The 17,575-nt window shown below is 40.8% G+C and overlaps 1 protein-coding gene across 1 annotated transcript in view; it reads left to right on the top strand.

Annotated features, from left to right (window-relative positions):
- IMPACT (impact RWD domain protein) overlaps window positions 1–17,575 on the top strand; it is a 70,213-nt gene that overhangs the window by 26,387 nt on the left and 26,251 nt on the right. The window lies entirely within an intron of this gene.

The raw sequence follows: 17,575 nt of genomic DNA, 5'->3' as shown, positions 1-17,575 counted from the left end.
ATTAGTTAAGTCAGATTGTCATCCAGGAAAGTGTTATCAGTGATTGCTCCATTAATATTGTGTTGGAATATTTAATACTAGCCAAAGATGGGAAAAAATAGGCAGTTTGCTTGATAACTCCCAAGATCCTTTTTAAAAAAGTAAGCTTTTTGGCCAGGCACAGTGTCTCACGTCTGTAATCCCAGCACTTTGGGTGGCTGAGGCAGGCGGATCACTTGAGGTCAGGAGGTTGAGACCAGCCTGACCAACACGGTCAAACCTGTCTCTACTAAAAATACAAAAAAAATTAGCTGGGTGTGGTGGCGGGCACCTGTAATCCCAGCTACTCCAGGGGGGCTGAGGCAGAAATATCACTTGAACCCGGGAGGCTGAGATTGCAGTGAGCCCAGATCGTGCCTTTGCACTCCAGCCTGGCGACAGGAGCGAAACTCCATCTCAAAAAAAAAAAAAAAAGTAACCTTTTTGCCTTGAAATAATTGTAGCCTCACAAGAAGTTACAAAAATAGTAGGTCCTGTGTACCCATCACTGAGCCTCCCCTAACAGTAACATAACTCTAGTAAAATTTCAAAACCGGGAAATAGTTTGATTACAATTCCTTTATCAGATAAATGATTTCCAAATATTTTCTCCTAGCCTGTGGCTTGTCTTTTCATTCTCTTAGCAGTGTATTTTGCAGAGTAAAGTTGTTAATTTTGATGAGATCTAATTATCTTTTTTTTCCCTCTTTTTTGGATCATTCTTTTTGATGCAACATCTAAGGACTTTGCCTAACCCCAGGTCTAGATTTTCTTCTGTTTTTAAAGTTACATCATTTTGTATTTTTCATTTAGATCTATTTTCCATTTTTAGTTTTTACATAAGGTGTGAGATTAAAGTCAAAGTTTTTTTGTTTTGTTTTTTGCTTACGGATGTCCAGTTATGGAAGTGACTAGTTTTTTTAAATTGAACTTTTTTTTTTTTGAGACAGGGTCTTGCTCTGTTGCCCAGGCTGGAGTGCAGTGGCCTGATCATGGCTCACTGCAGCCTTGACCTCCCTGGCTCAAGCAATCCTCCCACCTCAACATCCTGAGTAGTTGGGACTACAGGTGCATGCTACCACACCAGGCTAATTTTTATATGTTTTGTAGGGATGGGATTTCACCATGTTGCCCAGGCTGGTCTCTATCTCCTGAGCTCAAGTGATTTGCCTATCTTGGCCTTCCAAAGTGCTGGGATTACAGGCATGAGCCGCCATGCCTGGCCAGATTGAACTTTTTACTGATAAATCTTCACAAGGTAAACACATACGTAATCACCACGTAGATTGACAAAGGGCAACACCAACACCTCACAATCCCCTTGTGTCTCAACTGGTCATTATCTGCTGTCCTCCCTGCCAAGTAACCACTTCCCTAATTTCCGACACCGGAGATGAGTTTGGTCTGTTTTGCCAGTTAAGCAAGTGGAATTAGATAGTACCCTTGTTTTGGCTCCTTTTCTAACATTTTGTTTGTGAAACTCATCTAGGTTGTTGCATGTAGCAAAAGTTCTTTCATTCGTTTTTTTGTTTTTTAGTTTTTTGTTTTTTTAGGAGTTGGAGTCTCACTCTGTCACCCAGGCTGGAGTGCAGTGGCACGATCATAGCTTACTTTAGCCTCAAACTCCTGAGCTCAAGCAATCCTCCTGCCTCAGCCTGCCAGAGCGCTGGGATTACAGGTGTGACCCCAGCCTGTACCTGGCCTAATTCGTTCATTCTTATCACTGCATGGTATTCCATCGAATGAATGTGACAGTTTATTTACCAATTCTCTTTATGGATATTTGGGTTTCCAGTTTGAAGCTATTACAATTAGTGCCACTATCAACATTTCTGTACATGGCTGTTGGTGAACATATGTACACGTTTCTATAGGGTATATACCCAGGAATGAATTTGCTGGGCATTAGGATATGTGTATGTGGAACTTTGGTATATTCTGCCCAGCTGTGTGCTGGGCTAGGTGCTGATTTGTAATGTTTGACAAGTTTCCATGTGTAAATACTCCCGTTCTCTCCAGTTTCAAGCTACCAAAGTGAATTCATTTGGTTTACAAAATAGCTAAAAATTTAACAGTTGCTTCTGTGAGCTTGTACAAGCCAGCTCCAGGACATCCCTCATTCTGCCAAGCAGTTTTCCAAAATCATTATACCAATTTACACTTCTGCCAGTAAATGAATGAGAGTTCTAGTTGCCACACATGTACATTTGGCATTATCATTTTCATTTTCATCATACTGTGTGGTGTGTAATGGCATCACTTTGTGGTTTTAATTTGTATTTCCCTGATGATTAATAAAATTGAACACTTTTGGTTACTACATTTTGTACCCGAAGTGACTGAGTAATCTGAAACTAACATTTTTTTCTCCCAGGAATAGAAAGATGAGTGCTTGTTATCAAGCTTGGTTCAGATACAGAAAAATAAGGTTACAGTTTTGCATGTCTTATGACCTAGTCTGTAAATTTCAACACTTTATCACCATCCCACTGGTATACTTGTCTGTGAATTTATCTGGGAACTTCAGCTTTCTTTTCGCCCTTAATTTCTTTTTTTTTTGAGACAGTCTCTCCATCGCCCAGGCTGGAGTGCATTGGCACAATTTTGGCTCACTGCAATCTCTGCCTCCCAGGTTCAAGCAATTCTTCTTGAGTAGCTGGGACCACAGGCGCCTGCCACCACGCCTGGCTAATTTTTGTATTTTTAGTAGAGTTGGGGTTTCATCTTGGTCAGATTGGTCTCGAACTCCTGACCTCAGGTGATCCACCTGCCTTGGCCTCCCAAAGTGCTAGGATTATAGGCGTGAGCTACTGCACCCGGCCTGCCCTTAATTTTCTAATTTGTAAAAATGTGGGTTATAATTCCTCCCTGTCTAGGTTAGTTATGGGGATTAAATAAGATTCCTTCTGTGGTGCTTAGTATGTGATAAGAATTTGATAAAGTCATACCTTGTATTTGAGATAAGCTATTTCTGAGGATTTTAACAGTACCTAGAATTTTTTTTTTTTTTTTAAGACGGGGTCTCACTCTGTCGCCCAGGCTGGAGTGCAGTGGCGCGATCTTGGCTCACTGCAGCCTCTGCCTCCCGGGTTCAAAAATTCTCTTGCCTCAGCCTCCCGAGTAGCTGGAATTACAGGGGCATGCCACCATGCCTGGCTAATTTTTGCATTTTTAGTAGAGACAGGGATTCACCATGTTGGCCAGGCTGATCTCAAACTCCTGACCTCAGGTGATCCACCCTCCTCGGCCTCCCAAAGTTCTGGGATTACAGGTGTGAGTCATCACGCCCAGCAAGTACCTAGAATTCTAAGTTGACATTGGGGTTACCAAGTTCTTAGCCTCCTGTAGGGAGACGATATAGTATAATAGTTAAGAACCAGGTCTCTGAAATCTGACTTGGGTTTGAATCCTGTGTCTGCTTTTTACTAGCCTTGAGAGCTTGGGCAAGTTATCTCTCTTCTGTACTGAGTTTTGCAAAGCTCATGAAGGAATTAGGTGGCTGTCATTGATGACCCTTGTTTGCAAATGCCATCTTTGCATTTGTCTTTCCTCTTGTCCTGCTAGGCAGACAGCAGGACAGAACAAATCACCTGGTAGGACTGGGAAGTTATTGAGGATGTAAGACTTAGCATGTGTATCTAAGCAGGCCATGGGTTGGTACTGAGAGACTACTTAGGGAGAAACAAGGGAGAACTCTGGATGTAGTCAAGAAGCATAAACCAGGGATTGACAAATGTTTTCTGTAAACATCTAGATATTAAATAGTTTTGGCTTTGTGAGCTGTACGGTTTGTCACAGCTACTGAATTTTTTATTTTTTTGAGACAGAGTCTCGCTCTGTCACCAGGCTGGAGTGCAGTGGCAAAATCTCTGCTCACTACGACCTCACAGAAGAGTGGCACAATCAGATTTGTATTTTAGAAAGTTACCTCTGGTTGCTAGGTAGAGAATGGATTGAAAAGTAACAAAAGTGGATAAGAGGCTATTGCAGAAATACAGCAATTCCACTCTTCAGTATATAGTCAAGAGAATTGAAAGCACGTCCACATAAAAACTTACATATGAATGTTATAGCAACATTATCCTAGTTTAGACTATAATAATGGCAATGGAGTAGAAAAAATGTTGATGGATTTAAAAAATGTTTAGGAGGCAAAATTAGAATCTGGCAATAGTGTGGATAACAGGGTGAGCCATTGGTATAGATCTATGTTCTAATGCTCTTTCATAAATATATCTGTTGAACTTTCTTGATTTAATTTATGGGGGTTTCTTGATGCTCCTATTTCATAGCCAACAAACATAGAAAATTATTCATTAGGGAAATCCAAATCAAAACCATGGTGAGATACCACTTTACACCCACCAGGATGGGTATTATAATAATAACAATAAACAGAAAGTAACCAGTGTTAACAGGGATGTGAAGAAATTGGAACTCTTGTAATACTGCCTTTTACATGAGGATAAAATGGTGCAGCTGCTTCAGAAAATAGTTTGGCGTTCCTCAAAAAGTTAAACATATAATTGCCATTTGACCCAGCAATTCCACTTTTCAGTATATAGTTAAGATGACCACATTAAAACTTATACATGAATATACTAAAAGCCACTGAATTGTACACTTTAAAAGAGTGAATTTCATTGTATTTGAATTATGTGTGAAAAGTTAAAAATCAAAGATATATTTGATTGTCACCATCTTGGACAATGGTTTTATAAAACAGATGTGAAACATCTTGTGTCATACGTTCCAAAATAATTTGCAGCATGCATCCCATAAAATACCTTTTAATTAAATTATAAATCAATCCCCAAAACATATTGAAAAGCATACAGAAATTATATATCTGATATTTGAAACACGAATTTCTAAAAAGTTTCCTTGTTGAAAGCTTCTAAAAGTTCAGCTTAAATAGGCGTCTAGTTTTACAATTTCACATGTAAGAGAAAAAAATGATTAAATTCACATTCCAATGAAGAATTTATTTTAAAAAATCATGTTGGGAAGTTACTCTGGTTTTATTTCAATATTTTGAAAACAAGAGACAAGTACGTGCATTTATAGTTGCACATGTTACTGGGGGGCTGCTGTTCGTATTTTTTTTGTGGAGATGGAGTTTTGCTATGTTGCCCAGGTTGGTCTCAGACTCGTGGGCTCAAGCTATCCATATGCCTCGGCCTCCCAAAGTGCTGGGAATTACAGGCATGAGCCACCACTCCTGGTCACTATAGGTTTTAACAATTTGTTTCAAAATCCTATGGACATCCTGTTTTATATATATAAATGCAGTATGTGTATATATGTACATATATATGTGTGTGTATATATATATGTGTATATACATATATACACATACTGCATTTATACAGCTGGAAGGCTTATGTGCAGGATAGTACTTGCAGTTTTTAAAAATGTTATGTTATAAGGGCTGGGCATGGTGGCTCACACCTGTAATCCTAGCACTTTGGGAGGCCGAGGTGGGCAGATCACCTGAGGTCAGGAGTTCAAGACCAGCCTGGCCAACGTGGTGAAACCCTGTCTCTACTAAAAATACAAAAAAATTAGCCAGGTGAGGTGGTGGGCACCGTAATTCCAGCTACTTGGGAGGCTGAGGTGGGAGAATCGCTTGAACCTGGGAGGTGGAGGTTGCAGTGAGCTGAGATTGCTCCACTGCACTCCAGTCTGGGCAACAGAGTAAGATTCCATCTCAAAAAACAACAACAGCAGCAACAAAAAAACTGTATGTTATAGGGAGGCAAAGGCAGGTAGATCACTTGAGCCCAGGAGTTTGAGACCAGCCTGGCCAACATGGCGAAACCCTGTCTCTACTAAGAAAGCACAAAAATTAGCTGGGCGTGGTGACCCATGCCTGTAATCCCAGCTACTTGGGAGGCTGAGGCATGAGAATTTCTTGAAACCGAGAGGTGGAGGCTGCAGTGAGCCAAGATCACACCACTGCATTCCAGCCTGGGTGACAGAGCAAGACTGTCTCAAAAAAAAAGTATGTTATAAAATACATATATAGACAGCCATGACTTAAAATTGGGTTTTTATGATTTTTCTGATAGCATGAAAATTATTTCTAATCTTTTTAAGGAAATCTGAGTGAGGGGGAGCTCATTTGCCACTCTCCTCAACCGTTACTCTTCTTTGCATCACTTATTAATAATTTACTAACAAGAGGCACTAGGATTTTTTTTTACACTCTTCCACAGTTACAAAGTTTTTTTCAAAAATATAGCCAGTAGTTATACTTAGTCAACTTTCTTTCCTTTTTTTTTGAGACAGAGCCTCGCTCTATCGCCAGGCTGGAGTGCAGGGGCGCGATCTCGGCTCACTGCAAGCTCCACCTCCCGGGTTCAAGCAATTCTCCTGCCTCAGCCTCCCGAGTAGCTGGGACTACAGGCGCCTGCCACCACGCCTGGCTAATTTTTGTATTTTTAGTAGAGACGGGGTTTCACCATATTGGCCAGGCTGGTCTGGAACTCCTGACTTTGTGATCTGCCTGCCTCAGCCTCCCAAAGTGCTGAGATTACAGGTGTGAGCCACTGCGCCTGGCCTAGTCAACTTTCAAGGTGGCTTTTGCTGTTACAAAAGCAGCACAGTAGTTGTGTTATGTAATTTTATAATTTCAGCATCTAAAACCAGAGGCTCTAGAGAGCATTTGGTGTGAAGAGGGAAGGAAAGAAAGGCTGATAAATACATTGCTGACTTTGTCTGTAGTGTCAGATAAGATATAAATGTAAATGCGTTGACTGCAACCATTGTGGATAAGATTATGAAGGGGCACTGAGTGACTCACCCAGAAAGTAATCAGGGATTGGTTCTCTGTACTGTGTGTGGTAATCACTACTTTTTGTCATTTCATGTGGGAAAAGAAAGCAACCAGAGAGCCCTGGGGATCTCGCCTTGTGGCCTTAGGTTGTGGGGAACTGTCTTTATGGAAGTTGGCTGCCAGGTAGATAACGTTCAGGAAAAAGAATAGTGAGGAATCATTTTGGATCAGATTTCATTATCTCTTACTTTGTGTGAAAATAGAACTGGTGTAGCTGCAGAACATTCTAGATCTCTATTTGAACTTACTTACGTGTATTGAATCTTACTCCTAAGTGTCAAATCTTTTTCTATTTTTCTAACTTGTGTGGCAGCACCTACCACCTTCCTTCTCTGTCACACCTAATGTTTCTATTATTTTAAAATACTTATGGTATTATTATTATTATTATTATATCTCTCTCTATTGCCTAGTCTGGAGTTCAGTGAACAATCTTCCTACCTCAGCCTCCTGAGTAGCTGGGACCACAGGTGTGCACTACCATTAGCCTGGCTAATTTTTAAAATTTTTGTAGAGATGGCGGTCTCCTTGTGTTTCCCAGGCTGGTCTTGAACTCCTGGGCTCAAGCAGTCCTCCCGACTCAGACTCCCAAAGTGCTGGGATTATAGGCATAAGCCATCATGTCTGGCCCTCAAATTCTGTAAATAAAAATAAATACATACAGTTAAACCCCATCAACTATTATCAGTAATCTTCTTAGATGACTTCATCATACAACATAATCTGTTCACATAGACTGTTCTATAATCATGGACTTTAATATTCAAAAGGTCATGATTAAGCCCTTTTAATCAAGACTATTAAACAGTTAGAGGCTGAAACAGTTTGGCTGTGTCCCCACCCAAATCTCATCTTGAATTCCCATGTGTTGTGGGAGGAACCTGGTGGGAGGTAATCGAATCATGGAGGGAAGTCTTTCCTGTGCTGTTCTCATGATAGTGAATAAGTCTCATGAGATCTGATGGTTTTAAAAAGAGGAGTTCCCCTGCACAAGCTCTCTCTCTCTTTGCCTCTTGTCATCCATGTAAGACATGACTTGCTCCTCCTTGCCTTCACCATGATTGTGAGGCTTCCCCAGCCATGTGGAACTGTAAGTCCAGTTAAACCTTTCTTTAGTAAATTGCCCAGTCTTGGGTATGTCTTTATCAGCAGTGTGAAAATGGACTAATACAGTAAATTGGTACCAGTAGAGTGGGGCATTGCTGAAAAGATACCTGAAAATGTGGAAGCAACTTTAGAACTGGGTAACAGTCAGAGGTTGGAAGAGTTTGGAAGGCTCAGAAGAAGACAGGAAAATGTGGGAAAATTTGGAACTCCCTAGAGACTTATTGAATGGCTTTGGCCAAAATGCTGATAATGATATGGACAGTGAAATCCAGGCTGAGGTGGTCTCAGATGGAGATGAGGAACTTGTTGGGAACTGGAGCAAAGGTGACTCTTGTTATGTTTTAGGAAAGAGGCTGGTGGCATTTTGCCCCTGTCCTAGAGATTTGTGGAACTTTGAACTTGAGAGAGATGATTTAGGGTATCTGGTGGAAGAAATTTTTAAGTAGCAAAGCATTCAAGAGGTGACTCAGGTGCTGTTAAAACATTCAGTTTTATAAGGGAAACAGAGCATAAAAGTACAGAAAATTTGCAACCTGACAATGTGGTAGAAAAGAAAATGCCATTTTCTGAGGAGAAATTCAAGCCGGCTGCAGAAATTTTCATAAATAATGAGATGAATGTTAATCCCCAAGATAATAGGGAAAATGTCTTGAGGGCATGTCAGAGGTCTTCATGGCAGTCCCTCCCATCACAGGCCTGGAGGCCTAGGAGGAAAAGATGGTTTCCTGTGCTGGAAAAATAAGGCCACTCCCAAACCCCAGCAGTCTTCAACCAGTGACTTACAGCTTCTTCGTGGCTATGGGAGTAACTCTGAGGGTGTGTTCTATACTGGCTTCCAGAGTTCCCAGTGGGATTATTTTAGTTAACCAAAGTGGTAACTTGTTTGATAGCATACCCTTATTGACTGTCTTCCTTCCCCCACTCTCCCAGTGTTTCCTGGAATTACTGCTAGATAAACTACTTGCATTTGAATCCTTGTCTGATCTGCTTCTGGGACAGCACAAATTAAGACACCTGCTAGCTTGCCTACTACTCCTTGCTTCCCTGGGCTCCTCTTCTCCTTTGTTCCTCCTGAATATGAAGTAATTCCAGATGCAGGTTTAGGCAGTTCTTCCTTGTAAATCTTCATGTACAGAGTCTAGGCCCAGTGGGGTGGAGAGTGGATTGGATATTATCCCATTGGTCTTGTGACTCTACCCTCTTGGGCTACACCAGGAGTGTACTCTTGCTGTGTAAGCTTCCAGAGGTGGCCCAAATGCACACTCTCTCAGCCTTCATTTTCATTTTTTCTTCTGCCTGTTCTTTGAAGTCTTCCTTCTTTGACCTCTCCCTTTCTTACTAGAATCCCTTTACCCTCCATTTTCTGGGATTTTTCACCCACTTATGGAAGAAATCAAGTCCTAGTATTTTCTCCCATCTTGCAGTTTCCACTGTGCTTGCTGTTGGGGGAGAGATGTGAGCTCTGGTCGTAGGAGAGACAGTGGGAGTGGGGCAGAGGAAATGCAGGTGAAAAATTATAGCTGTACCTGCTTTTTTCCTAAAATAACTGCACTAATGGTGACAGACAGGGTTTGATTGCTAAAGAAGACTTGCAGGAACCAAAATGACAGTGCTTTGGTTTATTGCAGGAAAAAGAACTAGATTAGCACCAGCATTAAAGTTAGGAAATTTGTCTCAGCCAAAGGCTGCTTTCCCAGCCTAGGGGTCTGAAGAACCGAGGCCTGACCTCCAGTATCCTCTCTTTGTAAGGGCCACACGTATGTATGTCCTCTCTTGGTCTGGGAACCGCTGACGTGTGCATGAAACACCCTGAATCCACGGAGCATAAAATGGAGCCTCAGTTGAGGTTTCTTACACCTTGCTGGTCACATAGGCATATTCTTGCTATGTCATCAACCCTAATGGCAGAGCCTCTTGGGGCTCATGAAGACCAGGTGCAAATCATCAGTCTCACTGGTACCAATCAGCAATGCTAAAAGCTGGAACAAACTGGCCCGAAACTCCTCAGACCCATGTTATAAAGCAATGTTGTTAATCTGTACATTTCATGTCTTGATCAGGGGTCAGTGCTTCGCAGGTACTTTAGCAAAACAACTCAGCCTTCTCGAATGAGCCTTCGCAGCATATTTCACTGCCCCCACCACCAATCTTCAAGGCCTTTTTAAAACCAGGTGGCAACTCTCGGTTTGAGAGCAATTACCTGCATTACAGCATCATATAATCAAATCACACAGACAATCAAAATGCATCTAATTCCAAACATCTATAATACCTAGTAAGGGTTTGGTATGGATTTAGACAACTGAACAGTTCAATAATACTAGTACAAAATGGAACAAACTTACTCATATTTTGGACTAACTTAATAATTCTTTTGCCTCTCTGATTTATAGCTGTCTATTCTCTCAGGTATGCATCTATGAGTGATTGAGAGTCCTAAAAATAATTCATCAAGTCTGAATCTTCTTCAGGCCAATTTTATTCCATAGTGATAGTGTTGTGAGGGGGTTTTAATTCAATCTCACAATACATTTGATCAACCACCTCAGTATTATTATAAGTTCTATTAGCCTCTACAATATTAAATTTACCTGTGATTTCTATATTGTAGTACTCTAATACATGGTATAATATAAAGCAGACATAATGACGTATTATTTTGTCTCTCCCAACAAATCTGCCTTTTCTCATGGGAGTGGAGCTTAGAGGCCATGCCTCTGTTATTTTAGCATTCCAAACCTCTTATAAACTCCATTTTTCTGGCCATATGGTTTGATGGATAGCATTTTCCCAGCAGGAGCCATGTCCCCCAACAGGGCCTATTTATTCCCTATTGGAAGTTGTCTAGTCCTATTTAAAATGTGTCCAATACCCACAAGTTACACTACAGAAAACTAATAGTTAGTATTCACTTGTGGCACTAAAGTTGAGCACCTCAGTACGTTGTATTCTCCAATTACAAATGTCAATAGACTGGGAAACACATCAGCCTCCCCTAAGTGTGTATCCTGTGCTTCTGCTGTGGGAATCCCAGGCCCCCGGGTCTGGGATAGCTCAGACTCCATTTGAATGAAGATATCTTGTAACCCAGCTGTGTGATATGCAAGCCCATTCCCATCACTTGGTCTGGGCATATGGTCTTACTGTGCACTCTAATGCAAGACCCGTTCCATCAGTGCTGTGTCGTCATTTCAGTTGCCATCCTTTTCTTTCCTCCTAGAGGAGGAAGTCTTGCAGTTTCTCTGTTTATACAATACGTCCTTTTTTTCCTCTTCAAAATATCTTTCCTCATTGAAAGGAAATTCCTCTTCATCAATTCCTCTCAGCCTAGCTCTGAATTCTCAGAAGTCTCCCTTATATGAAGCAGGCCAGTGCAGTTTGATCCACCAGACCCACTATTGATGTTGAGTACTGACTTCTTTCTTATAATTAGGAAATAAACTTGGACTCTACAATGTTGACTCCCTCAAACTAAAGCCATGTGAGTAGTACTCATTGCTAAATGGATTTTTTGTTTTTGAGACAGAGTCTCACTCTGTCACCCAAGCTGGAGTGCAGTGGCATGATCTTGGCTCACTGCAACCTCCGCCTCCTGGGTTCAAGTGATTCTCATGCCTCAGCCTCCTGAGTAGTTGAGATTACAGCCACGTGCCACCAGGCCTGGCAAATTTTTGTATTTTCAGTAGAGATTGGCTTTCACTGTGTTGGCCAGGCTGGCCTTGAACCCTGACCTCAAGTGATCCACCCGCCTCGGCCTCCCAAAGTGCTGGGATAACAGGCGTGAGCCACTGTGCCTGGCCTCTAAATGGACTTTGATTTGGGTATACCATAATGCTTCCCATACCCATCCACATAGAATTCCTGATTTTTCATTCTCAGTACTTGAGCCTGCAAATTAGATTTAATCATTTTCCTTTCTCAGCGATCCAAGTATCTCAATTGTTCCTCCATCTCTTTATGGCTTTCCACCCCCAATAACAGGAACAAGAGCTATTTTTGTACATAATGTTTTGACAGATGGGACATGCCAAAGATGAACGTCTTCCATCATATCCCAGTACCTTCTTTAAACTTTCATTATCACAATCAATGATTGCACAATGTTCATTTAGACTAATGGTAATCAGTGTTTTCCAGAGTCAACTGGATATGTATTCCATAGTTTGCTTCCCAATTCAGGTTTTCAACCATAGCTCTATCTTATGAAATGGAAACCAAAGGACATAGTCATATTTGTATTGTTCCAGATAGTTATAGTCAGAGTTGATATCTGCTCATCCATTTTGAGGATGAAGACCACTCTCAGAAGTGTATGTTACATTCATTGAGTTGGCTTCTGTACTGCTTACTTCTTGATTCTTCAGAAAGAGGTTTTGGAAAACTGAATCCTTTACTGCAAGGGGCACTGAGTGAAAGTTAAAAGAGAATATTATTCTTTTGCTCTAAGATTCTCTCAAGGCACCAAAATTATATTAGATTTTCCCTTTCGTAACTACCCTTCCCTCAGCAACAATTTCACCTTTCTTCCTTTTATCATTAATTTAAATCCAAACCTTTCCCTCTAAAGTAGGTCCCACTGGTTGTCACTGGACTAGCCCATATTTTTGGTAGCAAGATGAGATATTCCAGGGTTTCCCTTTGGGGTCATTCCCAATAGTAGGGGATCACACCGGATAAATATGAAGAAAGGGTACTATCCTTCCATGAAGCAACAAAACATTTGCACAGTCAGCCCCACCTTGGCAAAGTACAGGGAACAGATAATCCATGCCATCAATCTCTTTGGAATTTTTGCATTTAGGTTCAAATTAATATATATATTACCTTGTTTTGGAATATTATATGATTTTGGGATTCTTTTTTTTTTTTTTTTTTTTGTAAGATGGAGTCTCACTCTGTCACCCAGGCTGGAGTGCAGTAGTGCGATTTCAGCTCACTACAACCTCTGCCTCCCGGGTTCAAGTGATTCTCCTGCCACAGCCTCCCAAGTAGCTGGGATTACAGGTGCATGTCACCACGCCTGGCTAATTTTGTATTTTTAGTAGAGACAGGGTTTCACCGTGTTAGCCAGGATGGTCTCAATCTCCTGACCTTGCAATCTGCCTGCCTTGGCCTCACAAAGTGCTGGGATTACAGGCGTGAGCCGCCATGCCCGACGTGGATTTTGGGATTCTTAATGGTAGCCCTAGTTGCAAGGATTACCAGATGCATTGTCGAAAAGGAAAATAGAAGTGAAGTAGGGAAGATTGTATGCAAATACTTGTTTCTTTCTTTATCTCTTTCTCCCTAATTCCACCAACAGATATAATCATTTACCTAATGGAATTTCACTTTTAGTTCCCCTTACCTACAGTTGCAAAACACAAAGCTGCAGGCTTGTAGACTAGTCATTTGATTCTTTGTTACGCCCATCTTCTTAAAGAGGTACTTTAGTTATCCATTTCAATTTCCTATTAACCCACGACTTTGAAAGTGATAAATATAAGTCCATTGAATACAATGTTATTTTGCATGTCATTGCCTATGTGAGCAGTGAACTGAGTGCCATCAGTTGACTTTACTACGATCTAACTAATCTTCAGTTTAGATCAGCTAAAAAGGTAGAAATTGGCTAGACATGGTGGCTCACACCTGTAATCCCAGCACAACACTTTGGGAGGCTGAGGTGGGCAGATCAATTGAGGCCAGGAGTTCGAGACCAGCCTGACCAACACGGTGAAACCCTGTCTCTACCAAAAAATACAAAAATTAGCCAGGCGTGGTGACACACACCTGTAATCCCAGCTACTCAGGAGGCTGAGGCAGGAGAATTGCTTGAACCCGGGAGGCGGAGGTTGCAGTGAGCCAAGATTGTGCCACTGCACCCCAGCCTGGGTGACAGAACAAGACTGTGTCTCAAAAACAAACAAACAAAAAAGGTAGAAGTTTTCCAGAATTCTATGTTTCTCTCAAGTCTGAGGTAGGGGAATGGGATGGGTTGGGAGAATCTCAGTTTGCCCCTTGCTTCCTCAGAGTCTTTCTCCTGTGGGAAACTGCATCTTTCTGGCAGTGAATTTTAAACTGAAAAAGATGTAGGTTCTGAACTCAGGTATTTGCCTTTAAAAAAATCTGGTTCTGGTCTTGCTTTTGAAGTGGATATCTAATGAATACATATTAGCTGGAATTATCCAGTAAAGGAGCTTCTGGCTCAGGTTATGATTGGCACATGAGAAATAATAGTTTTTTTCCCCCCAGTGAAATTATTAAGAAAGGGAAAATGTAATTAATATGGTCTGGCTATGTCCCCACCCAAATCTCATCTTGAATTGTAGTCCTCATGTGTCGAGGGAGGGAAGTAATTGGATTATGGGGGCAGTTCCCCCATGCTGTGTGCTCACATGCTCTCTCTTGCCTGCTGCCATGTAAGACATGCCTGCTTCCCCTTCCACTATGACTGTGGTTTCCTGAGGCCTCCCCTGCCATGTGAAACTGGGAGTCAATTAAACCTCTTTTCTTTATAAATTATCCAGTCTTGGGTATGTCTTCATAGCTGTGTGAAAATGGACTAATACAACAATTAATTGCTTTTTATCTTCATTTTAATCAATTTATAAGCAAATGGCATTAATAAATTATGATAGAGCAGAATGTAAAGATTTTTAAATAATTTAATCAACCAAATGTGGATCACATAGAATGAATATATATGAAGAAGTATTTTGTATAATTTTTGAATGTACAATTGCATTTATAAAATAAAAATGTGCAGAATCAACTTATGTTTTTAAATGTCCAGATAATGCTTACCCATGGGGGCTGAGTAACTGGAAAAGGGTGTGGGTGGTGGTTACATGGTTATGTTCAGCTTGTAAAAATTAATCAATTATCAATTATGATTTATACATATACTTAAACAAAAAAGTAACAAAAACAAAATGAAACAAAGTGCAGTCTCTGCCCTCTAGCAACTTGTGTTCTATTAGGAGGGCCAGCAAGAAAATCTCCGTTTCTGTTACTCTTCCTTCCTTTGTGTAGGGTCATTTTTGCATTTGGCATTATTTTCCTTCTGCTTGAAGAACTTCCTTTACTATTTCTTGTAGAGCAAGTTTGCTGGTGGTGAATTATTTCAGCTCTCATATAACTAAAAACCCTTTATTTTGTCTTTGTTTTTGTAACTTTTTTTTTTTTTTTACTAAATATAGAATTCTAGGTTGAGTTTTTTTTCCTTTCAACACTTGAGAGATATTGCAGCCACTGTTTTTCTGCTTCTGTTGCTTCTGATGAGAAACATGATGACACCCATACCTTTCTTATTTTGTATGTTATGTGTCCCCTCTCAACCCCTGCTGTTCTTAAGCTTTTCTTTTTCACACTGGTTTTGAGCAATTTTATTTGATATGTCTTGTGTAGTTTTCTTTCTGTTTCTTGTGTTTGGGGTTCATTGAGCTTCTTGGTTTATAGTTCTCATCACATTTTGAAAGGTTTTAACCATTGATTCTTCAAATTTTTTTCTGCCCCTTCCTTTCTCCTTTCCTTCTGGGACTCCTATTAGACATATATTAAGTCACTTGAAGTTGTCTTCTAGCTTAGTGACACACTGTTAATTAAAAAATAATCTCTTTTATCTCTGTGTTTCATTGTAAGTGGATTATATCATTACATGTTTAAGTTCACTAATCTTATCTTCTGCAATCTCTGCCATTAATCCTTTCCAATGTATATTTAGTCCAGACATTCTAGTTTTTATTTCTAGATGTTTGATTAAAAAATCTTCTATATCTTTACATATCTTTTTGAAAATATGGAATTCAGCTATATTCCATTTTCCTTTTTCCATATTCCATCTGACTATTTTAATGTTCTTGTCTGTTAATTCTAATATCTGTGTGATTTCTGAGTTGACTTCAATTGATTGATGTTTTTTCCCTTATTGTGAATCACATTTGCCTGCTTCTTGGCATGTCAGATAATTTTTAATTGGATTTAAGACACTGTAAGTTTTACATTGTTGGGTACTGTATATTTTTATGTTATATAAATATTATTGAGCTGTGTTCAGGGTTGCAATTAAGCTACTTGGAAACAGTTTGATCCTTTCAGGTTTTGCTAGGAAGAACCCAAGAAATATTTAGTATAGGGTTAATTATTCCTGACTACTGAGGCAAGACCCTTCTGAGTATACTGCCCAACGTCCCATGAATTAGGAGCTTTTTCCGTTTGGCTAATGGGAGCAGGCACTATAACCAGCCCTCTGTAAGCATTGGGTACTATTGCCTCTAATATTTTTGAGTGGTTCTTTTTCTTGCCTAAAAACAGTTCCTCCACAAGTGCTAATCAGTACTCTGGTGAATACTTGAAGGGGGTCCTCTGCAGATCTCTGGAGTTCTGCTCAGTGTGGCTCTGCAGTTCAGAATCTTCTCTGGTACTCCTGTACTCTCAACTCCATTTCCTCATCCCAGGGAGTCTCCTGGGCTCTGCCTGGATTTCTCCTCTCTGCCCATGCCCTGGGAACTCTTAAGATAGTAAGGTGGGGCAACTGCAGGCCTCATCCCTTCTCTCAGGGATCACTGTCCTTCCTTGTTAATGACAAGTGCCTTGAAAACCATTGTCTAGTTTTTTCGCTGTTTCAGTTGGGACCGTGAAATTCAGCCCCTGTTACTCCATCATGGCCAGATGAGAATATTTAACTAAATCTACATGAGTTTTAAAAATGGCCTGGTGTGGTGGCTCATGCCTATAATCCCAGCATTTTGGGAAGCCGAGGTGGGCAGATCACTTTAGGTCGTGAGTTTAAGACCAGCCTGGTCAACATGGTGAAACCCCATCTCTACAAGAAATAACAAAAATTAGCTGGGCATGGTGATGAGTGCCTGTTATCCCAGCTACTTGGAAGGCTGAGGCAGGAGAATCGCCTGAACCTGGGAGACAGAGGTTGCAATGAGCCAAGATCACACCAGTGGCCTCCAGCCTGGGCAACAGAGTAAGACTCCATCTCCAAACAACAACAACAACAACAACAACAAAAATGAACCTTGTGTAAGTCCAATTTATTTCCTGTATAATGATTATTTTATTTTATTTTTTTTGAGACGGAGTCTCGCTGTGTCGCCCAGGCTGGAGTGCAGTGGCGCGATCTCGGCTCACTGCAAGCTCTGGCTCCCGGGTTCACGCCATTCTCCTGCCTCAGCCTCCCGAGTAGCTGGGACTACAGGCGCCCGCCAACACGCCCGGCTAATTTTTTGTATTTTTAGTAGAGACGGGGTTTCACCGTGTTAGCCAGGATGGTCTCGATCTCCTGACCTCGTGATCCGCCCGCCTTGGCCTCCCAAAGTGCTGGGATTACAGGCTTGAGCCACTGCGCCCGGCCTAATGATTATATTTTATAGATATTATATGATTTTATTCTAATAATGGGAGATGGATGAAGCACAGTAAAATATTTAAGGTAAAACATTTCACTGCTTTTTGGAAATACTTTTTCAGTGTCAGTTAAAGGGAAACTGTTACCACAAGCTTACTTTATCAAGAATCAGGAAGTACTATGAGATCAGCATTAGATTAAAACAGTGTTGTTTTGAGTGGAAGACTACATATTTTAGGTATCTGATTAGAAAACATACTTGTCAGAATTGT

Source organism: Symphalangus syndactylus, chromosome 1 (genome assembly GCF_028878055.3).
Source record: "Symphalangus syndactylus isolate Jambi chromosome 1, NHGRI_mSymSyn1-v2.1_pri, whole genome shotgun sequence".
Lineage (NCBI taxonomy): Eukaryota > Metazoa > Chordata > Mammalia > Primates > Hylobatidae > Symphalangus > Symphalangus syndactylus.
This window is presented reverse-complemented; position numbering and strand designations above follow the sequence as displayed.